Here is a 26,618-nt window from a genome sequence, read left to right as displayed (position 1 = left end):
GCCTTAGTCTGACTTATCAGTAGGAACGGGACCACTTAAAGTGCCTAGGGCAAAATGAACTCTAAATATGGCCCTTGTCATAGGCCAAATACATATAACTAACTCCATCACATCACATGCGCGGGTATACCAGGAAAGTAAGCAACTAGGAAAGTAAGCAACATAGTAATCAATCAGGATTCTTCAAATATAACTTTAAAGGGGTTGTCCAGTACTTTAGATTACCCCCCCCAATGTATCATCCCGGGGCCCCTAAGGATTTTTGTAATTAGCTTACGTTGCAGATACTGCCTGCGCTATCACTGGCCGCTCACAGGCATCACATGACCCCCGGCTGCAGCCGGCTCTGACATTCCTCTGACGTCATGACAAGTGCTAGCAGCAGCCGGGGGTCTCTGTCTTCTGTGTTCCATGGTGGCTGCCAGGCTGTGGGCGGGGTTACCCTCCCGCATCACACCCGGCATCCACCATGCGCTCTGCCCCCCCCATTCATTGGGAAAGCACGCAGTGGATACTGGGTGTGATGCGGGGGTAACCTCTCCCACAACCCAGCAGCCACCGAGGGGACCCCAGCGCTGAGTCACGCCTCACTTATCGTGACATCAGTGTTGGGTCACGTGATGCCTGTGAGCGGCCAAAGATAGCGCCACACACAGGCAGTATCTGCAACGTAAGCTAATTACAAAAAACCTTAGGGGCCCCAGGGGATACATTGGGGGGGGGGGGGTAGTGTAAAGTACTGGACAACTTCTTTAAGCGAAATCAAATTTTTTTGTCTGGGTTGATTTACCGAACATATAGTAAAAACGGGTGCCAGGTGGTTTGCTTGGCTAGGATTTTGTTATACTTTTATTTGCATTTCATGTTCACCTCTGAACATTCTTAATGCATATTTACATTGCTAAATCATTGCTTAGCTAATTACAAATAAGGTGCTGGTAGGAGGAAGGAAATGTTTGCTGGTTCATGGTAACCACTTTATTGATTGACATTAAGCACATCACCATTCCTGATAAAAAAACACTGCTTATCCCCTCTGGTAATGCAAAATAAGCTGTGGAAACAATTATGTAAATAAACTGAGCGCAAAGCATTTTTCAAGCTGCCAGTGTCCCAAATGGGGTTATAATGCAGTATAAAAAATATTTTCACAGGAATTGCATTTTCATATGTTATTTAGAATTATGAAAGAAAAAATATATATATATATTAACATTTGACAGTTAAGCTAATGGAGGTTAAAGAAGAAAACATTTTAATATTGTTATCAACTTACTAGTGCTTCTCACTAAATTAGAATATCATCAAAAAGTTAATTTATTTCAGTTCTTCAATACAAAAAGTGAAACTCATTATATAGAGTCATTACAAACAGTGATCTATTTCTGTTAATGTTGATGATTATGGCTTACAGCCTATGAAAACACAAAAGTCATTATCTCAGTAAATTAGAATAATTAACAAAAACACCTGCAAAGGCTTCCAATGCATTTAAAAGGTCCCTTAGTCTGTTTCAGTAGGCTCCACAATAATGAGGAAGACTGCTGACTTGACAGATGTCTAGAAGGCAGTCATTGCCACACTCGACAAGGAGGGTAAGCCACAAAAGGTCATTGCTAAAGAAGCTGGCTGTTCACAGAGTGCTGTATAAAAGCATATTAATGGAAAGTTGAATGGAAGGAAAATGTGTGGTAGAAAAAGGTGCACAAGCAACCGGGATAACCGCAGCCTTAAAGGGATTGTTAGAAAAAGGCCATTCAAAAATTTAGGGGAGATTCACAAGGAGTGGACTGCTGCTGGAGTCATTGCTTCAAGAGCCACCACACACAGACGTATCCAAGACATGGGCTACAAGTGTCACATTCCTTGTGTCAAGCCACTCATGACCAATAGACAATGCCAGAAGCGTCTTACCTGGGCCAAGGAGAAAAAGACCTGGACTGATGCTGAGTGGTCCAAGGTGTTGTTTTCAGATGAATGTAAATTTTGCATTTCATTTGGAAATCAAGGTCCCAGAGTCTGGAGGAAGAGTGGAGAAGCACACAATCCAAGCTGCTTGAGGTCTAGTGTGAAGTTTCTACAATCAGTAACGGTTTGGGGAGCCATGTCATCTGCTGGTGTAGGTCCACTGTGTTTTATTAAGACCAAAGTCAGCGCATCCGTCTACCAGGAAATTTTAGAGCACTTCATGCTTCCCTCTACCGACAAGCTTTTTGGAGATGGAAATTTAATTCTCCAGCAAGGACTTGGCACCTGTCCACACTGCCAAAAGTACCAATACCTGGTTTATAAACAACAGTATCACTGTGCTTGATTGGTCAGCAAACTCGCCTGACCTTAACCCCATAGAGAATCTATGGGGTATTGTCAAGAGGAAGATGAGAGCCCCCAGACCCAACAATGCAGACGAGCTGCAGGCTGCTATCAAAGCAACCTGGGCTTCCATAACACCTCAGCAGTGCCACAGGCTGATAGCCTCCATGCCACGCCGCATTGATGCAGTAATTGATGCAAAGGGAGCCCCGACCAAGTATTGAGTGCATTTACTAAACATACATTTTAGTAGGCCAACATTTCGGATTTTAAAAACATTTTTCAAGCTGTTGTTATAAAGTATGCTAATTTACAGTGATTGCCGCAAAAGATTATTCAACAAAATATTAAGTTAAGAGTACCATCATTTCTGTCCAGGGCTATTACATGAGTTTAATTTTTTTTTAAATTCTGTGGAAGCAGGGTTGAAAAGCAATGTCTGACTTTCATTTGTTCACTTTCATAGATTTTTAATTTATTATTACTTTTCTCAGATTCAAGTTATTTCTGTGACCATTGTGGGTTTTTCTTTCATTAAACAAGGGGTACCAAAAATTTTGACCATGTGTGTAATCATATACAGTACAGACCAAAAGTTTGGACACACGTTCTCATTTAGAGATTTTTCTGTATTTTCATGACTATGAAAATTGTACATTCACACTGAAGGCATCAAAACTATGAATTAACACAAGTGGAATTATATACTTAACAAAAAAGTGTGAAACAACTGAAAATATGTCTTATATTCTAGGTTCTTCAAAGTAGCCACCTTTTGCTTTGATGACTGCTTTGCACACTCTTGGCATTCTCTTGATGAGCTTCAAGAGGTAGTCACCGGAAATGGTCTTCCAACAATCTTGAAGGAGTTCCAAGAGATTCTTAGCACTTGTTGGCCCTTTTGCCTTCACTCTGCGGTCCAGTTCACCCCAAACCTTCTCGACTGGGTTCAGGTCTGGTGACTGTGGAGGCCAGGTCATCTGGCATAGCACCCCATCACTCTCCCTCTTGGTCAAATAGCCCTTACACAGCCTGGAGGTGTGTTTGGGGTCATTGTCCTGTTGAAAAATAAATGATGGTCCAACTAAACGCAAACCGGATGGAATAGCATGCCGCTGCAAGAAGCTGTGGTAGCCATGCTGGTTCAATATGCCTTCAATTTTGAATAAATCCCCAACAGTGTCACTAGCAAAGCACCCCCACACCATCACACCTGCTCCTCCATGCTTCACGGTGGGAACCAGGCATGTAGAGTCCATCTGTTCACCTTTTCTGCGTCGCACAAAGACACAGTGGTTGGAACCAAAAATCTCAAATTTGGACTCATCAGACCAAAGCACAGATTTTCACTGGTCTAATGTCCATTCCTTGTGTTCTTTAACCCAAACAAGTCTCTTCTGCTTGTTGCCTGTCCTTAGCAGTGGTTTCCTAGCAGCTATTTTACCATGAAGGCCTGCTGCACAAAGTCTCCTCTTAACAGTTGTTGAAGAGATGTGTCTGCTGCTAGAACTCTGTGTGGCATTGACCTGGTCTCTGAGCTGCTGTTAACCTGCGATTTCTAAGTCTGGTGACTCGGATAAACTTATCCTCAGAAGCAGAGGTGACTCTTCGTCTTCCTTTCCTGGGGCGGTCCTCATGTGAGCCAGTTTCTTTGTAGCGCTTGATGGTTTTTGTAACTGCACTTGGGGACACATTCAAAGTTTGCCCAATTTTTTGGACTGACTGACCTTCATTTCTTAAAGTAATGATGGTCACTCATTTTTCTTTACATAGAATTTGTATTATGGCAAGAAAAAAGCAACTAACAGTCTATTCAGTAGGACTATCAGCTGTGTATCCACCTGACTTCTGCACAACACAACTGATGGTCTCAACACCATTTATAAGGCAAGAAATCCCACTTATTAATCCTGACAGGGCACACCTGTGAAGTGAAAACCATTTCCGGTGACTACCTCTTGAAGCTCATCAAGAGAATGCCAATAGTGTGCAAAGCAGTCATCAAAGCAAAAGGTGGCTACTTTGAAGAGCCTAGAATATAAGACATATTTTCAGTTGTTTCACACTTTTTTGTTAAGTATATAATTCCACATGTGTTAATTCATAGTTTTGATGCCTTCAGTGTGAATGTACAATTTTCAAAGTCATGAAAATACCAAAAAATCTTTAAATGAGAAGGTGTGTCCAAACTTTTGGTCTGTACTGTATATCTGCACACACATACTTGGAGGGTGTTGGGTTCAAAGGGTGCGTATCAGGCACTGCAGTATCAGACTTTTTAGGCTGCCTAAATTGTATAGGTTATCTAAAAACTATAACTTTTGGGGGAACAGATGCATGCACTGCTTATTTTTATTAGCAGATGGTGCAAACGGTAGAAGCCGTGGCATTTTCACATGGTTGGCTGCAACAGTTGTGCCTATTCGAGGAGTATAAAGAGCTTTGCACTTTGCTAAATGAAGAAGTAATAGCTTTTTCATAAGCCTTCCGAAAATTATCCCTTTAATTAGGAGACAAAACAGATGTTGTGTACTGTGTCACTGTCAAATGTTATATCATCCTGCTATGATTGAGATGCTGGATGGGGCATATACTTCATTACAACTTCATTTCCTCTCTGTTAATGCATTTAACAGAGATTGCAAAGGTGACTTGTGTTTGGTAATACTACTGAATGGACAGTTGCTGCCAGCACTACCAGAGGTGTTAGAGCTGCTGCTTGCGGCAAGCACATTCTTATCTGTGATATTAGGGTTATTTCTATCACCCTACCACGTCTGTCGCCCATACCATATTTGGGTTTAGCATACATTTTGGACACGCACTTAATTTAATATGTTTATAAACTTTGTTAACAAACTTCATCAATTTTTGGTTTAAAATTCTTCAACTCTTGATAAAAAAGCTGAACCCTAAATAGAGAGATCAGTATGAGCATATAAAGTACCGTATTTTTCAGACTATAAGAAGCACCGGACCATAAGACGCACCCCAAATTTTAGGGTGGAAAATAGGAAAAAAAATATTTTTTATAAGATGGGGGTCAGTCTTATAGTCTGAATAGGTATCTTACCTGAGGGGGTGGTGGAGCTGGGGTCACAGGAGGAAGGGTCCTTCAAGAAGCCGGCGGAAGTGGAGGCATGCTGATACCTGGTGGCTGGGGGCCTGGCACTGGGGGCTTGGTGCCCTGGTACCTGGTGGCCTGGTACCTGGGGTGCTGGTGGACTGGTGCCTAGTACCTGGGGTGGTGGTGGCCTGGTACCTGGGGTGCTGGGGGCCGGGGTGCTGGTGGCCTGGTGCTGGTGGTCTGGGGTGCTGGGGGCCAGGGGGCTGGGGGCCTGGTACCTGGAGTGCTGGGGGCCTGGAACCTGGGGTGCTGGTACCTGGGGTGCAGGGGGCCTGGTACCTGGGGTGCTGGTGGCCAGGTGCCTGGAGTGCTGGTACCTGGGGTGCTGTGGGCCGGGGTGCTGGTGGCCTGGTGCTGGTGGTCTGGGGTGCTGGGGGCCGGGGTGCTGGGGGACTGGTTCCTGGAGTGCTGGGGGCCTGGTACCCGGGGTGCTGGGGGTCTGGTACCTGGGGTGCTGGTACCTGGAGTGCTGGGGGCCGGTTTTCTGGAGGCCTGGTACCTGGGGTGCTGGTGGCCAGGTGCCTGGAGTGCTGGTGGCCTGGTTCTGGTGCCTGGCACTGGGGTGGTGGGGGCCAGGGTGCTGGTGGCCTGGTACCTGGGGTGCTGGTGGACTGGTGCCTAGTACCTGGGGTGCTGCTGGCCTGGTACATGGGGTGGCGGGGGGTCAGGGTGCTGGTGGCCTGGGGTGTTGGGGGCCGGGGTGCTGGGGGCCTGGTACCTGGGGTGCTGGTACCTGGGGTGCTGGGGGCCGGGATGCTGGTGGCCTGGTACCTGGGGTGCTGGGGGCCTGGTACCTGGAGTGCTGATGGCCTGGTACCTGGGGTGCTGGGGGCCGGGGTGCTGGTGGCCTGGTGCTGGTGGCCTGGGGTGCTGCGGGCCGGAGTGCTGGTGGCCTGGCACCTGGGGTGCTGGTGGCCTGGGGTGCTGGTGCCTGGGGTACTGGTGGCCTGGTATCTGGGGTGCTGGGGGCCGGGGTGCTGGGAACCTGGTACCTGGGGTGCTGGTGCCTGGTACCTGGGGAGATGGGGGCCGGTGGCCTGGTACCTGGGGGCCTGATACCTGAGATGCTGGTGGTCTGGTGCCCTGGTCCTGGTGGCCTCGTACCTGGGGTGCTGGGCGGCCGGAGTGCTGGGGCCTGGTGCCGGGGATGGTGTATTGCTGTGGTGGTGAAGCGGGATCGCAGGGCGGCGGTGGAAGAAGAGGTGAGATGGGCCGGTATCTGGCTGGGGGCCAGGCCTGGCCTGGTACCGGGGCCGGTGTATTGCTGTGAGCGGAATGGCAGAGCTGAGTGAGCGGCTTCCGAAGGCCACAGCCATATTTCTGAAGCTGTGCTTTACAGGAAAATGGCCGCCGACTCAGCAGAGCGCATGCGCCGGCTCCAGCGGCCATTTTTCCATGTGCAAATGAGAATAAGGATGATCCCTCTACACTGTGACATTCCTTCAGATATTTTTAGACAGCTATTAAGTCTCCTCTTAGCCTTCTTTTTTGCAAGCTAAACATTCCCAGATCCTTTAACCTTTCCTCATAGGGCATAGTTTGAATTCCGCTCACCATCCTGGTAGCTCTTCATTGAACTTGCTCCAGTTTTTCGATGTATTTTTTAAAATGTGTTGCCCAGAACTGGACACAGAATTCCAGATGAGGCCTCACCAAGGAGGAGTAGAGGGGGATAATTACTTCATGTCATCTAGACTCTATGCTTCTCCTAATACATCCCAGAACTGTGTTTGTCTTTTTTGCTGCTGCATCACACTGTTGACTCATGTGCTGTCTGTGATCTATTAGTATACCCAAGTCTTTTTCACATGTGTTATTGCTTACTTCTATTCCTCCCATTCTGTAGATTTAATTTTAATTTTTATTGCCCAGATGTAGACTCTTGCATTTCTCCCTGTTAAATACTATTCTATTAGTCGCTGCCCATTGTTCAAGATTTTCTTTATCCTTCTGGATCCTTTCTCTGGCTTCTCTAGTGTTAGCTATCCCTCCTAACTTTGTATCGCCTGCAAATATGATTAGTTTACCTTCAGCTACCTTATATAGATCATCTATAAAAGCTTTGAACACTGAGGCCAAGACAGAGCCTTGTGGTGCCCCACTTGAAACACTCTTCCAATTGGTTGTGCAACCATTTATTACTCTTTGAATAAGACCACTGCTAGGTTGCAAAATTGCTACACATTCACCATTCACAAACAGTACTAAATATGCGGCAACAATGGCAGTATGGTCCTGGGGTGTATGGAATAAAGAGTAGACAGTTAAAAAAGGTATTTCAAACATAAACAGACCTTTTATATTAAATGTGAAGGAAAAAAAAGAGCCACTTGCCTTTACAAAATTGGATGCAACCCGAAAATGTAGGTAGAATCACTTGCCACAAGCAATTATGAGCAACTGGCCGTTGTGTTGAGGTTTAGTGTGTACAACTATAATATTAGACTAATTGAAGCAGTGAAGTGAGCTCAAAAATTATTTAAAACAGTGCACACACTTTAATAAATAAACACTTTTGTTTAAGTTTCAGGATTATGTAGTTTTCCCTTAAAAACATTTTCAGTCCATGTGCCTTTACCAAATATAATGGGAGCAGGAAATCTAGATAGAATCACGTACCAATAGCAAGCATGTGCAACTGGCAGCTGTATTCAGGTGGCAATGCGCATTTGGGTGCCTGACCGCTCAAAAATAAGCAATCTCACTTTTATTTAAAAAACAGAAACAACCCTTCCAAAAGTGGATTTAGTTGAAAAATCTGATTAATTACTAACCCTGCTTGCTGTCATCATAGCTACTAAGCATCCCAGATCTTCTACTGTGCGATGTCTCTCCTGCAGTCTTCACTGCTCCATAGTTTCTACTTCTCTGATGGTGGGGAATGGGGTCGGCATTAGTGTTAAGCCACCCCCCGTAGTGTTCAGGTTCGGTTCGGTTTGTCGAACACCGGGATGTTCGTGGAACTGTTCGTCGAACACCTTAGAACACCGTCGAACACCGTCAAACACCGATAAAACCAATGGCAGGCAAACAAAAACACATAGAAACACATAGAAAACACCTTCAAAGGTGTCCAAAAGCTGACAAACTGCTCAGAAGACACTCTCTTTAAAAAAGCCGGCCGACAATTCAGCAGCGGCATACACCAGTACCCGACAATTTAGAACAGAAAGAATAGAGCATCACACATAGATTAGATAGATAGAAACATGTCAGTCACATATATAAGAAGTACAGTGACAGTGTTGCTTACTGTACTTGTCATTTAGTGTTAAAGGATTTATTTAAAAAAATAATAGTGTTTTCATGCACCGTCTCATTAAAAAAGCCGGCCAGCAATTCAGTATCGGTACCCGACAATTTATAACAGAAAGAATAGAGCATCACACATAGATTGGATACATAGAAACATGTCAGTCACATATATAAGAAGTACAGTGATAGTGTTGATTACTGTACTTGTCATTTAGTGTTAAAATAAAGGATTTATTAAAAAAAAAATTGGTGTGGGGTTCCCCGTAATTTTAGTCTCTAGCAGAGGTTAAGCAGACGGCTGGGGCAGATGTTTGAAGCCTGGGAAGGGGGTAATACCCACGGAGCTTCCCAGGCTACTAATATCAGCCCCCAGCTGAATATCTAGCCTTTACTAGCTATTAAAATTGGGGACCCCCAAAAAAATGACGTGGGGTCCCCCCTATTTTAATAAGTAGCAAAGGCTAGGCAGACAGCTGGGGGTTGATATTAATAGCCCAGGAAGGGTGCCATGAATATTGGCCCCCTCCCAGGCTAGAAACACCAGCCATCAGCCACCCCAGAAATGGCGCATCCATAGGATGCACCAATTCTGGCACTTAGCCTCGCTCTTCCCACTGCCCTGTAGCGGTGGCAGTGGGGTAATAGGGCTGGGGTTGATGTCAGCTTATAATGCCAGCTGACATCAAGCCCAGGTTAGTAATGTAGAGGCGTCTATAAGACACCCCCATTACTAACCCCATAGTCAAAGTTAAAAAAAAACACAAACACCGAGAATGAAGTCCTTTAATTGAAATAAACACACAATTCTTTATTGTTCTAAATTAAACCATACTTACCATCACGCCCATTCCAGCTGATGCCAATGTCTTCTGCAATAAAAGTAAAATAATAAAGCAACATCATCCTTACCTTTCCATGGTTCCCACGACAGCTTCAGCTCTGCTACATTAACATAACAGGCTGGATCGCAGCCGAAAGCTGCCATCCAACTTGCCATGCCGCAGACACTGAGAAGCGCAGGCATGCTTGTGCTCCTCAGTGTCTCGCTGTGACAGCATAAAGATGAGCCGAGGTCATGTCCAATGAACTCAGCTCACCTCATGCACGTCACTGACAGCGTGGGAAAATTCTCCTGCGCTTGCAGTCAGCGTGAGAGAATTCTCCTGCTGAAGCGCTGAGCGCAGGAGAATTTTCCCACGCTGTCAGTGATGTGCATGAGGTGAGCTCATGTCCAATGAACTCAGCTCACCTCATGCACGTCACTGACAGGGTGGGAGAATTCTCCTGCGCTCAGTGCTTGAGCAGGAGAATTCTCCCACGCTGGGATGGCATTGAGATGACAGGCTGGATCACAGCTGAGCGCTGCCATCCAGCTTGTCATCCTTCAGAGACACTGCAGAGCGCAAGCATTCCTGCACTCTGCAGTGTCTATGAAGGATGGCATGCTGGATGGCAACGCTCAGAATTCTCCCACGCTGTCAGTGACGTGCATGAGGTGAGCTCAGTTCATTGGACATGAGATCACCTCATGCACGTCACTGACAGCGTGTGAAAATATTCATTATTAGCATCTCTATAAGATGTTGTGTTATTGTGGCACATATAGTCCATTAAATTGATATGTATTTCTACCCTTAAAAAGGTATGTCAACTACACTGCTCAAAAAATAAAGGGAACACTTAAACAACAGAATATAACTCCAAGTAAATCAAACTTCTGTGAAATCAAACTGTCAACTTAGGAAGCAACACTGATTGACAATCAATTTCACATGCTGTTGTGCAAATGGAATAGACAATAGATGGAAATTATTGGCAATTATCAAGACACACTCAATAAAGGAGTGATTCTACAGGTGGGGACCACAGACCACATCTCAGTATCAATGCTTTCTGGCTGATGTTTGTTCACTTTTGAATGTTGGTTGTGCTTTCACACTCATGGTAGCATGAGACGGACTCTACAACCCACAGAAGTTGCTCGGGTAGTGCAGCTCATCCAGGATGGCACATTAATGCGAGCTGTGGCAAGAAGGTTTGCTGTGTCTGTCAGCGTAGTGTCCAGAGGCTGGAAGCACTACCAGGAGACAGGCCAGTACACCAGGAGACATGGAGGGGGCCGTAGGAGGGCAACAACCCAGCAGCAGGACCACTACCTCCGCCTTTGTGCAAGGAGGAACAGGAGGAGCACTGCCAGAGCCCTGCAAAATGACCTCAGCAGGCCACAAATATGCATGTGTCTGCACAAATGGTTATAAACCGACTCCATGAGGGTGGTATGAGGGCCCGACGTCCATAGATGGGGGTTGTGCTCACAGCCCAACACCATGCAGGATGCTTGGCATTTGCCACAGAACACCAGGATTGACAAAGTCGCCACTGGCGCCCTGTGCTCTTCACAGATGAAAGCAGGTTCACACTTAGCACGTGACAGAGTCTGGAGACGCCGTGGAGAGTGATCTGCTGCCTGCAAAATCCTTCAGCATGACCGGTTTGGCAGTGGGTCAGTAATGGTGTGGGGTGGCATTTCTTTGGAGGGCTGCACAGCCCTCCATGTGTTCGCCAGACGTAGCCTTACTGCCAGTAGGTACCGATATGAGATCCTCAGACCCCTCGTGAGACCATATGCTGGTGCGGTTGGCCCTGGGTTCTTCCTAATGCAGTACAATGCCAGACCTCATGTGGCTGGAGTGCGTCAGCAGTTCCTGCAAGATGAAGGCATTGAAGCTATGGACTGGCCCTTCCATTCCCCAGACCTGAATACGATTGAGCACATCTGGGACATCATGTCTCGCTCCATCCACCAACATCACGTTGCACCACAGACTGTCCAGGAGTTGGCGGATGCTTTAGTCCAGGTCTGGGAGGAGATCCCACAGAAGACCATCCGCATCCTTATCAGGAGCATGCCCAGGCGTTGTAAGGAGGTCATACAGGCATGTGGAGGCCACACAATACTGAGCCTCATTTTGACTTGTTTTAAAGACATTACATCGAAGTTGGATCAGCCTGTAGTGTGTTTTTCCACTTTAATTTTGGGGGTGACTCCAAATTCAGGCCTCCATTGGTTAATAAATTTGATTTCCATTGATGATTTTTGTGTGATTTTGTTGTCAGCACATTCAACTTTGTACAGAACAAAGTATTCAATGAGAATATTTCATTCATCCAGATCTAGGATGTGTTATTTGAGTGTTCCCTTTATTTTTTGAGCAGTGTATTTATTTGGCATATATAGAGATCTTTTATATTTGAATGTATTGATGGGATCTACCTTGTATTATTATGGATTATGTAACCGGGAGGTTGTATATTTACATGTTTATATACCCCTTTTCTTTTGTCTCACCATCCCTATTCTCCCACATACCCACCCTTTCCTTTTTCTTCATATAGAATTTTTATTTATTATTTATATATTTATGGATTTTTCTATGTTTTATACATTAATAATAATAATAATAATTTTTATTTATATAGCGCCAACATATTCCGCAGCACTTTACAATTAAGCGGGGACATGTACAAACAATAAATTCAATACAAGGTGAGACAGTTTAACAGTTACATCAGGAGTGAGGTCCCTGCTCGCAAGCTTACATTCTACAAGGAAATGGGGGGACACAATAGGTGGAAAGTGCTTGTTATTTCAGGTCAGGCAATTATAATAAGTCGGGATTATCATATAAAGCTGTATGATCCGGTCATCAGCCTGTATGTTCAAGTGCAATACTCAATTACCGAGTGCAGTTATCATGTGCATGGAGGGTGTAGAGACAGATGAACAGTAGAGGGCAGATTCTGAATAGTATTTAGGAGGGAACAGGGGAAAGTTAGTTTACTGGGTATTTGAGATGGTAGGCTTGTTTAAAGAGATGAATTTTTATAGCGCGCTTGAAGACATCGGGGCTAGGCATCAATCGGATCGTCTGGGGTAGAGAGAAGTCTTGGAGATGGAGGTGCGAGGTTCCGATTATGGGGGATGTTAGTCTTAGGTCATTTGTGGAACGGAGGGCACATGTAGGACGATAGACTGAGATGAGAGACGAGATATAAGGTGGTGCAGAACTGTGGAGAGCTTTGTGGGTGAGAGCAATGAGTTTATATTGGACCCTGTAGTGAATGGGTAACCAGTGTAATGACTGGCACAAGGTGGAGGCATCGGTGAAGCGGCTGGACAGAAATTGAATATAATTACCCAAGTATTGTTTATTTTTTTATTATTTTTTATTTAGTTTTTTTATTTCCACTTGTATACATTTAAACATTTAATTACACAAGCTTTTTTCTCTAATTGGTTGTGCTCTGATACTGCGTGGCAGCAATATGTAACATCATTGTTGGTACACAACATAAGATGCTTTCTTTTTTATAAATGGACTGAACGGGCAATATGCATGCAAGCCTTGGACCTGGGATCTCTGTTCGGCACCTCTATCTCTTTGTGGCTTGTGACATCAGGTCACGTGAGTCCCACGTGATCCTGATGTCAAAGATCACATGACGCGGGTGCTGGCAGGTTTCCCGATTTCCTTGGTGAGGCAAGCGTCACACCATGTCTGGCCACCCCATTGGTCAGTGCCTCTTTTTATACTCCTGCCCACTTGATGACACAACGCCCTGATGAAGGCGGAGTCTCCACACATTTGTGTATGTATTTTTAAAATATTTTCCATATGGCAATGGTTTAGCATATTTATTTTCATATTTTGTCTTCAACCAGTATTGTTAGTTCTATCCATGTTATGGATCATTATATCTACATGATAGCACTACTGAGACCGATTCCCTAATTTGGGCTGCTATATATACACATATCTATCTATCTATCTATATATATATATACTGTATATATATATACATACATACAGTGGGGAAAAAAAGTATTTAGTCAGCCACCAATTGTGCAAGTTCTCCCACTTAAAAAGATGAGAGAGGCCTGTAATTGACATCATAGGTAGACCTCAACTATGGGAGTCAAAATGAGAAAATAAATCCTGAAAATCACATTATCTGATTTGGAAAGAAATTTTTTTCAAATTTTTGTGGAAAATAAGTATTTGGTCACCTACAAACAAGCAGGATTTCTGGCTCTCACAGACATGTAACTTCTTCATTAAGAGGCTCCTCTGTCCTTCAGTCATTACCTGTAGTACTGGCACCTGTTTGAACTTGTTATCAGTATAAAAGACACCTGTCTGCAACCTCAAACAGTCACACTCCAAACTCCACTATGGTGAAAACCAAACAGCTTTCGAAGGACACCAGAAACAAAATTGTAGACCTGCACCAGGCTGGGAAGACTAAATCTGCAATACTCAAGCAGCTTGGTGTGAAGAAATCAACTGTGGCAGCAATAATTAAAAAATGGAAGACATACAAGACCACTGATAATCACCCTCGATCTGGGCTCCACACAAGATCTCAGCCTGTGGGGTCAAAATGATCTCAAGAACAGTGAGCAAAAATCCCAGAACCACACGGGGGACCTAGTGAATGACCTGCTGAGAGCTGGGACCAACGTTACACAGGCTACCATCAGTAACACACTACGCCACCAGGGACTCAGATCCTGCAGTGCCAGAAGTGTCCCCCTGCTCAAGCCATTACATGTCCGGGTCCATCTGAAGTTTGCTAGAGAGCATTTGGATGATCCAGAAGAGTATTGGGAGAATGTCATATGAACAGATGAAACCAAAGTAGAACTGTTTGGTAGAAACACAACTCATCATGTTTGGAGGAGAAAGAATGCTGAGTTGCATCCAAAGAACACCACACCTACTGTGAAGCATGGGGTGACAGCATCATGCTTTGGGGCTGTTTCTCTGCCAATGGACTAGGACAACTGATCCGTGTACATGAAAGAATGAATGGGGCCATGTATCGTGAGATTTTGAGTGCAAACCTCCTTCCATCAGCAAGGGCATTGAAGATGAACGTGGCTGGGTCTTTCAGCATGACAATGATCCCAAGCACACCGCCAGGGCGACGAAGGAGTGGCTTCGTAAGAAGCATTTCAAGGTCCTGGAGTGGCCTACCCAGTATCCAGATCTAAACCCTATTGAAAACCTTTGGAGGGAGTTGAAAGTCTGTGTTGCGCTGCGACAGTCCCAAAACATCACTGCTCTAAAGGAGATCTGCATGGAGAAATGGGCCAACATACCAGCAACAGTGTGTGCCAACCTTGTGAAGACTTACAGAAAATGTTTGAAGATATATTGCAAAGTATTGAGATGAACTTTTGTAATTGACCAAATACTTATTTTCCACCAAAATTTGAAAAAATACATCAAATAACGGGAAAAAGGCTTAAAAAATACAGCCAAATTGCAATAGCTAGATAAAATAGTTATTGGGTAGTTTGGTGCGAACACTTAATAATAATAATTTTTATTTTTATAGTCAAACATATTCCACAGCACGTTACAATTTTAGGGGGGACTTGTACAGACAATAAAGATGTTACAGAATAAGCATAACTATCAAAATAAGTGATGGCCCTGCTTGCAAGCTTACAATCTATGTGGAAATAGGGGAGACACAAAAGGTAAATGGTACAATGTCATTATATTGTATAATACAACCATAATATACTAAATAGGGTATGCACATAACGCTGTATGAACTGGTCGCCAGCCAGAGTATGTGTACAGTATATATACAGAGGGCTACAAGTGCATGGAGGATATGAACATGGTTTTGAAGAAAGTTTTGTATGGGCTAAATGGGGATAGTTAGAAAAGTGAGGGGTGGGGAGGGGCGATAGGCCAATTAAAGAAATGCATTTTTAGGCCACGCTTAAAACTGTGGGTGTTGGGACTTAAATCGAATTGTCCTGGGTAGTGCATTTCAAAGAATTGGCGCAGCACATGAGAACTCTTGGAGACGAGAGTGGAAGGTTTGGATTATGGAGGATTTTAGTTTTAAGTCATTAGCATAAAGAAGGGCACAGGTAGGGTGGTAGACTGAGACGGGGAGGAGATATAGGGTGGTGCTGAAGCATGGAGTACTTTGTGGGTGAGAGTGAGAAGTTTATTTTGAACTCTGTATCGGATGAGCAACCAGTGCAACGACTGGCAAAGGGTGAAGCAACGGTGTAGCAGTTGGCGAGGAATATGATTCTGGCTGCTGTATTCAGGACAGATTGGAGAGGGGAGAATTTAGTAAGAGAAAGACCGATTAGTAAACAGTTGCAATAGTCCATATGAGTCGGAATTAGAGCAAAAGTAAGAATTTTTGCCAAGTCAGAGATAAGAAAAGGTCTAATTCTAGAGATGTTTCTGAGGTATAGGTGACATGAGCGGGCAAGTGATCAGATGTAAGGAATGAAGGAAAGATCTGAACCAAAGATAACCCCAAGACAGTGGGCATGTTGCTGGGGAGTAATGGTGGAGAAAAAAAATAAAAGAGCAGCCGTTTAGGTTCTGTTGCATATCACAGATGTATTAATTCACAGTCACGCACTGAGTGGTGGTGATGAGACTGCTACAAGAGTTCACTGTATATCAACTATTTTGTATTTTTATTCATAGACTGAGAGTATCACATTTTCAATCTGGTACTGAACTGAAGTAGTACATCACAATGTCATTAGTTCTTTTTCTATCCACATGCTTCGTTCTCTCACCTCCTATCCCTACACAGTACAGGCATAACATGGCGTTTCTTGGTTGGCTTAATATTTAAACTGCTTCTAATCGCTCCCTGATTGACTATGCTACACCATGTGATCGGAATGCTACAGGGCATTACAGGGAACACCACTTTGATGTGGCAGGTTCCATTAGCCTGCTCACTGAGTGTGCAGCGTGTGTGAAATGGCACCCAGAATTTTTTTGCCAATCCTGATGAATCGTAGATTGTTCAAATTTGCGTGGAACCACAGATTTCAGGAAATTCGACTCTCTGAGTATCAATCTGCTCATCTCTAAAACCGACCTGCTTTTATCTGGAAAGGAAAAGTTGTCATAGCAGTCTGGACAGGATGAAGAGGAAAAGGTAGAAACTCAAGTGATAGAAGATGTCACCTGTGAGTCCTGTGAGTCTGGATGTAACTGTTGTATATTATGATGAATAAATCTACTCTCTTGTATAGTCTGTCCCTAGATCAGATGCTGCAAACTTCCTTTATGGAGCAGTAAAAAAAGACTAAAAACTGCTTTGTAACAATAATATTTGCTTTACCATAATGTAGTTTTATCTGTAAGAATTTTTTGTACTATTTTTTTTTTTAACTTACATAATTAATCTTTTTTTTATCAAAAAATGCAAAAGCCATGAAACCACATAAAGGTGTGCCTTCTATATGTGTGGTCCCAACCACTAATGTCCTACCTGTTTATGTGCCAAGCCAGGCTTAATCTGAACTTTAGAAGTGAAAAAAACAGGCAAAGCTGGTAATTAAAATCTAGCTGGGAAAGATGGGTGGATAAGTGCTCCTAGCCCTTTACACTCTTTGATCAAAAAATGTTCAATAAATACCTTGTGTTTTTAACATATATAGTAATAGTGGAATTCATGGGTTTATTAATTTCAGTGCACGTATATGTTTGTATATTGGCAACATAGTGTATTTGTGCACCTGTACATTAATTTTATACTACAGGTATGTGGGCTTTTTTATTTTTTTAAGTTTTGTAATATGCATTAGGGTGTGTGGCACCTTCCAGGGATTAGCACCCTTATCCATCTAAATTTCCAAGCTTTTAAGTCTGAGCTATGTTTGGTTTTCCCTTCACTTCCCATATTCAGATGAGTCTTGGCACATATAGATGTGAGACACAAGTGAAACAAACCATCTATATTTAGGTACACCTTGACGTGATTGGATGACTTTTGCGCTTTGTGATCAAAAAATGTTCACTAAGAACCTTACTTTTTTAGCGAGTACAGCATTATTGGAGTTTAGAAAAAGAATGCGAAAAACAAGCTCAAGGGTAAAACCATTTTTAAAACTAACTCAGGCACAAAAACAAGTGGACAATGTTTGAAAGTGACAAGTTCTATTAACGTTTAGTGAATGCCTTAGTTAAAAACTGCTGTTAAGCCAAAGGTAGTGCAAACTAACATATGTAAAGTAAACAGACTATAGAGTCTTTTGTCTGGTGACATTGTCATATTGTAATAGAATAATAATAATAATAAATTCCAACAGGTTCCACATTTTCATGCAGGGATATCCATTAATTTCCTTCATTACAACATCACATTTGAGCAAAATTTTGCAAGTAAATGCGTGTCACTTTCAATGCCTTTCTAAAGGTGCTAAAAAGACTTAGACAGGGAGAAAATCTCAACTCACTCAATCAGATAATTAGGCTCCTTTCACATTCCTAATTAACTGTAGATAGAGTTTGAAGACATACCAAACATATCAGATCTCTAAGAATGCAAAATATTTATGGACCAAAAAGAAAATCAATAACCCATTATTATCTCAAACAATGCATCACTCTTGGAGAGGCGTATATTTATTTTCAAAAAGATTGATAAAAAGGCAGCAGTCTGATTAGATTTAAATGCAGCACGTGGGAGAGGGCTAATGGGTAAGAAGTGGGACTGTCGTTTATCTCCTTTGCTAATGTGATGTGGGCTGCAGAAAAATGCTTGGGAACAAATTACCTGCATAGTTAGTAATTTGTGTCACAAAGTCATTAAAGGTCCATAGATTATGGAGTTATAATTTATGTTACAAATAAGGTAATTTGATTACATGGAGATAACATTGGACATTGCTCTCTATGGCATCTACTGCATATGAGCAACTAAAAATAAATGATGGAAGCTTCATTTAATTTTCTCAGAAAACTGTCATGAAGAGTCACTTATTTTAAACTTTAGTTACCATTCAGCAGCCTGCAAGGCAACCAAATGAAGCCCCCAGCTTTTCTTTAGCATCATTTAACTAAACAATTGTAATAAAAATTTAAATTATTAAAATTAATAGTTTATTAAAATATTATTTTTTTGTCTACTTATTTAAAATTTTATCTATTAGCTTGGACATTTATCTTTTATAATCAATAGCTATGAAAGAGATTCAATGAAATAGTAGTTTGATAGAAATAATAGATCTAATAGATTTTATACATAAGACTAGAAAATAGTAATAAAATAGAATGCATGTAGGAAGAACATATTCTATATTATAGTACTATTAAATGGGTTGTCTTAGAATTTTTTTTTATAATTAAGTAGAGAGTCATTTACGTACTTTACACGCTGTGTGGACTCCACTCTTTACAAACTCTCCAAACTCATCATATGAAATTTGAATACTTGCAATCACTCGAAGACTGTTTTCTCTTTCTCTGTTTTCTCTATATGGTCTCAATAGAGAGAAGTGGAAGAGAAAGCATTTGCCTTGTGCTCACAAGAGTGTAGATCACCTATGAGCAGTCACTTGTCAAACATTAGTGTGTACATATTTTGACATGCACACTTCCATTTATTTGTCTTTAATTTGCATTCTTGGTCCATGTCTCTATTTAAGTGTTCAGCTGATAACACCAATTTAACCTGCCCCTTTATATATTGACCTGCTCATGCACCCACTGTTGATTGTATTTACTTTAAGGACTGGGTAAAATGCTAAATTCTATCCATTTTTTGTCCCATTTGGAACGGACCTTTGAGTGAGGTTCAACGCACACATCACTTATGGCTTCAAGATCACTCGCTTGCGCCGTTGACTCATTCGGTCCTCTATTTCATTTGCGGCTATGCAGTACACGAATGTTGTTTACCAAATATAATGTAAGCTAACACACTACTTATACCACTGATATCACAGCGGTCAGATGAAGCTATGATGCTGTAGTGATACGCGTGGGGATTCATACTATCAGGCATATCTTGTTCCCCTGGTTTTCTTGGGTAATATACCATCTATTATATATATATATATATATATATATATATATATATATATATATAAATATATATATTAATTTGTATTCTGCTTATTAATTAGCTAATCTCTGTTGATCTTATTTATCCTACTGTAAACATCTTAATATTTATATACATAGGTGAATGATTTATTGTACCATTTGCTGCGTTTACCATACTTGCTCTAACCAGGGTGAACTAGTATCTGTATTTATTATTGCTTGATATTTGTGTTATATTTTTTGGATTACTACATCCAAATCTTTGTCTTTTCTACTTAACTTTAATTGCTTTTAAATATTTGTTCTTGCTGTGCTGTCTTTTCATTTTAATAAATTTGCATCTTTTTAACAATGGGTGTGCACTATTCATTCCATGCAGCTATTTTTCTCCTTGATTCATAGCAGAGCGGAATCCTAATAGTAAGTACACTGTTAGAATTCTGCATGTTAGACTTCTTGCTACATTATAAAAATGTCATGGCATAACCCTTTTAAGAATACAGATGTCATTGAAACATACAGTAAACAAGTGCAATATTTACTGTCAAGTTCAGCCAATTAGATAAAAATGGAAATACAATTTAAAACTGCATTTTGGGTTTATGCCTTGAAGTGACACAATTTGCCGACCTATGCCTTTCAACTAGCCACTGCAGGCTTTAGCAACATATCGGGTAGAAGAGTTACATTTGTACATTACCAGGGCTGTCCATTCTTATTTAAATAGTAGCTCCTTCATTTTTTATTCCATAATGGAAAAAATAAAAGGTGTGGGCAAAACTGACTAGCAGAAGAATTATTATGCATGAAGCTTTTCATTTGTACGTTTCTCACTATTAACTATTTTTTTCTTGACATCAATGATTTAAAACATTGTTTTGTATGTTCAGTAGGCAAACAAACAATTCAGCCCTAGTTCTACTGACACACAGCTTAGAGTTTGGTAGTATAGTATAAGGCAAGGTGCAGACGACCATATTTTTTGTCATCATAATCTGATCAATTATGCTAATCACACTGTGGTCAGCGTTTGATCAGAGGGTGATCACAGCGTGCTCTGATTCTCTCGGATGTGGAGAAGATTAAGAAAAAAAATTCTCCATGTTTTCCTTTCTGTCAGTCAATGAATATTGAACTGCACTTAGATGTCATCCAAGTACAGTCCGACGGCTTCCATGCACTAATTGACTTGTATAGCTGAGTGCAATCTGAATATTGGATCCACCTCCGGCATTCAGCAATTTTTTCTTCGGACAGACTGTGTCCAAGAAAAAAACGGACTTGTGTGCAGCCCCATAGAATAAAGTTGGTCCCAATGTGATATGATTTTTTTTTGCTTTTACTTGTGAAAGAATCTGAATTTTCATACTTACAATCTTTGTCATGCTGTACAAAATAATTAATAACTAACATTTCCCATATGTGTACTTTACATCTGCATCATTTTTCAAACACCATTTTATTTTGTTAAGATGTTAGAAGGGTTAAAAGTTTAGTAGCAATTTCTCATTCTTTCAAGAAATTTACAAAACCTGTTTCTTTAGGGATCTATTCAGATTTAAGTGGATTTTGTGGGGCCTATATATTGAAAAATCCCCAAACGTGATACCATTTTAAAAACAGCATCCCTCAAATACTTCAAAAATATTGTTAGGAAATTATTTTAACCCTCGCTTCACAGGAATTAATGCAAAGTCAAATGATAAAAAAATTATTAATTTTTCCTCTAAAATGTTACTTTAGTTTCATTTTTTTCACTTTTTGTAAGGAATAACACAAAAAAATGGGTCCCACAATTTGTTACCCAGTTTCTTCTGAGCGCGCAAATACCCCACATGTGGACATAAACCTCTGTTTGGACAAACGGTAGGGCTTGGAAGGGAAGGAGCACCATTTCAATTTAGGAACACAAATTAGATTGTGGGCTCAACATTGCATTTACTCGGCCCCGAGGGTGACCAAACAGCAGAAAGCCCCCACAAGTGACCTCATTTTAGAAAATACACCCTTCAAGTAAGCATTTTTAACTCCCATGTACTACACAGAATTTGATAACATTAGTTCATCATATTGAAAAGTATTTTTCACAAAAATGTTGCTTTTGCCCCAAATTTTTTACTTTTTCAAGAGGTAACATGAAAAAGTAGACCACACAGTTTACCCACTTTATTCTGAGCAAGGCAATATCCCACATGTAGTCAAAAAGTTCTGTTTTGACACACGGCAGGGCTTGGAAGGGAAGAAGCGACATTTGGTATTTGGAAAGTAAATTTGGCTGGAATAGATTGCAAACACCATGTGTTGTTTGCAGAGCCCCTGAGGTACCAAAACAGCCAAAAAAAAACCTCTAAAACCATCAAGAAATTCATCTATGGGGGGGGGGTGCTGAGCTTGCTGAACCCATAAATGCTTCACAAAACTTTTAAAATATGGATGTGAAAACAAAAATTATTTTTTTTCTGCTAAAATGTTGTTTTAGCCCCATATTTGCATTTTCACAGTGGATAATAGGAAAAAATGGACTCCATAATGTGTTACGCAATTTCTTAGTCAAGAACTGCTGTTTGGGCACATGGCAGGCCTCAGAAAGGAGAGAGTAAATTTGTCTGGAATAGATTGTGACTACCATGTCACATTTGGAGAGCCCTTTACATGACAAAACAGCTGGAACCCCTAACAAGTGACCCCATTTTTGAATACTAGACCCCTCATGCAATTTAGCTAAGGGTGATTCACAACACTTTATAACATCTAGATGTGAAAACAAAAAAATATATTTTTTCCATTAAAATATTGTTTTAGCACCTCATTAATAATTTCCACGAAGGGTAATAGGAGAAAATGGACCTCATAGTTTGTTATGCAATTTTTACTGAATGTGGCAGTACCTCTTATGTGGTTGTACAGTCATGGCCAAAAGTATTGAGAATGAGACAAATAGTAATTTTTCCAAAGTTTACTGCTTCATTTTTTGTAATGGCAATTTGCATATACTCCTGAATGTGAAAGAGTGATCAGCTTAACAGCAATTACTGTACTTGCAAAGTAAATATTTGCCCAGAAAATGAACTTTAACCCCCAAAACACATTTCAACATCATTGCAGTCCTGCCTTAAAAGGAGCAGCTAACATTGTTTTAGTGATTGATCCATTAACACAGGTGTGGGTGTTGATGAGGACAGGGCTGGCAATCAATCAGTCATGATTAAGTAAGAATGACATCACTGGACACTTTAAAAGGAGGCTGGTTCTTGGTATCATTGTTTCTCTTCAGTTAACCATGGTTATCTCTAAAGAAACAGGTGCGGCCATCATTGCACTGCACAAAAATGGCCTAACAGGGAAGAGTATCGCAGCTACAAAGATTGCACCTCAGTCAACAATCTATCGCATCATCAAGAACTTCAAGTAGAGAGCTTCCATTGTTGTCCAAAAGGCTCCAGGGCGCCCAAGAAAGACCAGCAAGCGCCAGGACCGTATCTTAAAACTGTTTCAGCTGCGGGATCGGACTACCAGCAGTGCCGAGCTTGCTCAGGAATGGCAGCAGGCTGGTGTGAGTGCTTCTGCACGCACTGTGAGGCGGAGACTCTTTGAGCAAGGGCTGGATTCAAGGAGGGCAGCAAAGAAGCCACTTCTCTCCAGAAAAAACATCAGGGACCGACTGACATTCTGCAAAATGTACAGGGAGTGGACTGCTGAGGACTGGGGCAAAGTCATTTTCTCTGATGAATCCCCTTTTTGATTGTTTGGGACATCTGGAAAACAGCTTATTTGGAGAAGAAGAGGTGAGCGCTACCACCAGTCTTGTCTCATGCCAACTGTAAAGCATCCTGAAACCATTCATGTGTGGGGTTGCTTCTCAGCCAAGGGAATCGGCTCACTCACAGTCTTGCCTAAAAACACAGCCATCAATAAAGAATGGTACCAGAATGTCCTCCAAGAGCAACTTCTCCCAACCGTCCAAGAGCAGTTTGGCGCCCAACAATGCCTTTTCCAGCATGATGGAGCACCTTGCCATAAAGCAAAGGTGATAACTAAATGGCTCATGGAACAAAACATAGAGATTTTGGGTCCATGGCCTGGAAACTCCCCAGATCTTAATCCCATTGAGAACTTGTGGTCAATCATCAAGAGACGGGTGGACAAACAAAAACCAACAAATTCTGGCAAAATGCAAGCATTGATTATGCAAGAAGGGACTGCTATCAGTCAGGATTTGGTCCAAAAGTTGATTGAGAGAATGCCAGGGAGAATTACAGAGGTCTTGAAGAAGGGGCAACACTGCAAATATTGACTTGCTGCATTAACTCATTCTAACTGTCAATATAACCTATTGGTACTCATAATATGATTGCAATTATATTTCTGTATGTGATATAAACATCAGACAAACACTAATAAAAAACAGAGGCCAGCAGATCATGTAAAAATATAATTTTGGTGTCATTCTCAATACTTTTGGCCATGACTGTACACTACTGTTTGAGCACATGGCAGGGATCGGATGGGATGGAGCGCTACTTAGCTTTTAGAACGTAGATTCCATTTGAATAGATTGTGGCTTTCATTAGCCGAGCCCCTGAAGTGACAGATCAGCAGAAATCCAATTTTGGCATGTATAAAGTCCTATAATCAGATATACAAAAGTCAACATATGCTTTCCGCTATGCATCGAAAGGACACCAGATTTTGTCAGTGCAGAATGCGAAACATGACAGAATATTAGAAAATAGATAGTCCTGCTTGTATTGTGTGACATGAGATGACAAGTTTCTCCTTGCTATTAGTGTCTCTAGCTCCCCCCATACTAATCCTGTACTAATAGTTTCATTACTGTGTTTATCCCGAAAGTTTATAATTGATGAGGGTGTGATGATTGTGTTTTTCTGTGAGTCATAGCTCAATCTTTTTAGTTTAGATTTATAATGACTGATAATAAAAGGCAGATGAAATGTGTAGGATTTAATTGCTAAACCAGGATGTGTGAAATAATAACACAGGGAAAATCATTTGTGTGTTGTTCTTCTTATCTAAATGAAGGTTTACAAAACTGAACATGGTAAGAGACCATAAGAAGTCCCCCTTGGACAAATATTTAATACGAGCCTTAGTGACCTTGTGGAATAAAAATGTGCATGCCAGATTTATAGTATTATAAAAGGTGAAAACAGTATTACCAATTTTCTACAGATATTGCTCCCTACGTAGAGCATATGATAGACTCAGCTTAGTCAACACTGTAGCACTAGAGAGTAGAGAGGAGCATGTTTCCGATGATTTTCTTGGGAAATTCATCTTGCACAGAAGATATTCTGATTTTTGTTTTACATCTTACGTTACTTTTTTGTTACATCTTCTTACGTTTATTAGGCTTGGGGGTCTGGAGAGAATCCAGACCATAACAAGCGTAATTATATAAAATAAAAAAAATCCTTATGCTCACCTTATCGCTCACCTCCCCTTCGCTCCTCACCATCATTCGTCCAGTCCTCGTAGCATCATTTGATCACTGTTATGAACATTGAAATCTCCTAGTAGAAAGGAGAAAATATATTCCCGTTAAATTGAATTCTACTTAAATTTTACAAAGACCCGCATAAGCACACGTCATAACTAGTGGGGATGTTCAGCGAGCACAGAGCATTTCCGGATTACTCGGGCGGGAGCTCGGGTCTCCGCCCTGCACGTTTGGCGCTCTTTACAGAGCCAATGAACATGCAGGGATTCACAGTCAGTCACTGTAATGCCGCAGCCATGTTGTTTGTGGGCATTACAGTGATTGGCTGGCCGCACAGCGTCACCTTGAGTATTTAAAACTGGGCGCTGCCATCTTGGACACAGTCGCTCCGGATCAGAGAGTGTAGGGAGAGTGCTGCTGAGCTAGGCAGAGATTTATACTGCAAAATAGTTAGTGTAGGGTCTCTAAAGCCTGCAAAATCAAACAAACAGTCCTTCTCAGGACTAATATCCAACCCAGATATCAGGCAGGCAGGCAGGCTGTATAGGAGACGCAGTAGTTATACCAACAAACACTGCATTACAGTCCTGTGTGCTCCTGCTCGTCAAATTGCTAGACTTATACCCAGGTCTCAGGGGCCAGGAAAAATCCTTTTTTTTTCATCTAAATCCTGTTTTGTTTATTTTCCTCAGGCAGACTGTACAAATACCCGTCTTATTAACCTTTTGGTATTTACCCCCTCCCCCCCCAAAAAAAAAATTGAGTGTGTCTGTGAGTGTTCAGACACCAATATATCTGTTTAAAAGAGTCTGGAGTAGGCCAGATAACCACAACTGTGTTTTTCCTCTTCCACGGTTCAAATCTGGGTGTTATCAACCTGCTTGCCTTTTTTCCATAAAAAAAAACAGTTTGAGTGTGTCGCTGACTGTTCAGACACAAATATATCTATTTTAACAAGTCTGGTATACACCAGGAAATTATAACTGTGGTTTTGCATTTCCACGGTTCAAATCTCTGTATTATCCACTTTTTTTCTTTTTTCCATAAAAAAAAACATTTTCAGTGTCTCGTTTACTGTGCAGACACCAATATATCGGTTTAAAAGAGTCTGGTGTAGACAAGATAACTAGAACTGTGTTTTTCCTCTTCCACGGTTCAAATCTGGGTGTTATCAACCTCCTTGCCTTTTTTCCATGAAAAAAAAAACAGTTTGAGTGTGTCGCTGACTGTTCAGACACAATTATATCTATTTTTACAAGTCTGATATACACCAGGAAATTATAACTGTGATTTTGCAGTTCCACAGTTCAAATCTCTGTATTATCCACTTTTTTGTCTTTTTTTAAAAAAAAAAAGCATTTTCAGTGTCTCGCTGACTGTTCTGACACCAATATATCTGTTTAAAAAGTCTGGTGTAGGCCAGATAACTAGAACTGTGTTTTTCCTCTTCCACAGTTCAAATCTGGGTGTTATCAACCTACTTGCCTTTTTTCCATAAAAAAAAACAGTTTGAGTGTGTCGCTGACTGTTCAGACACAAATATATCTATTTTAACAAGTCGGGTATACACCAG

Source organism: Phyllobates terribilis, unplaced genomic scaffold, assembly GCF_046119375.1.
Source record: "Phyllobates terribilis strain yellow unplaced genomic scaffold, ASM4611937v1 Scaffold_3__8_contigs__length_932513732, whole genome shotgun sequence".
Classification (NCBI taxonomy): Eukaryota; Metazoa; Chordata; class Amphibia; order Anura; family Dendrobatidae; genus Phyllobates; species Phyllobates terribilis.
This window is presented reverse-complemented; position numbering follows the sequence as displayed.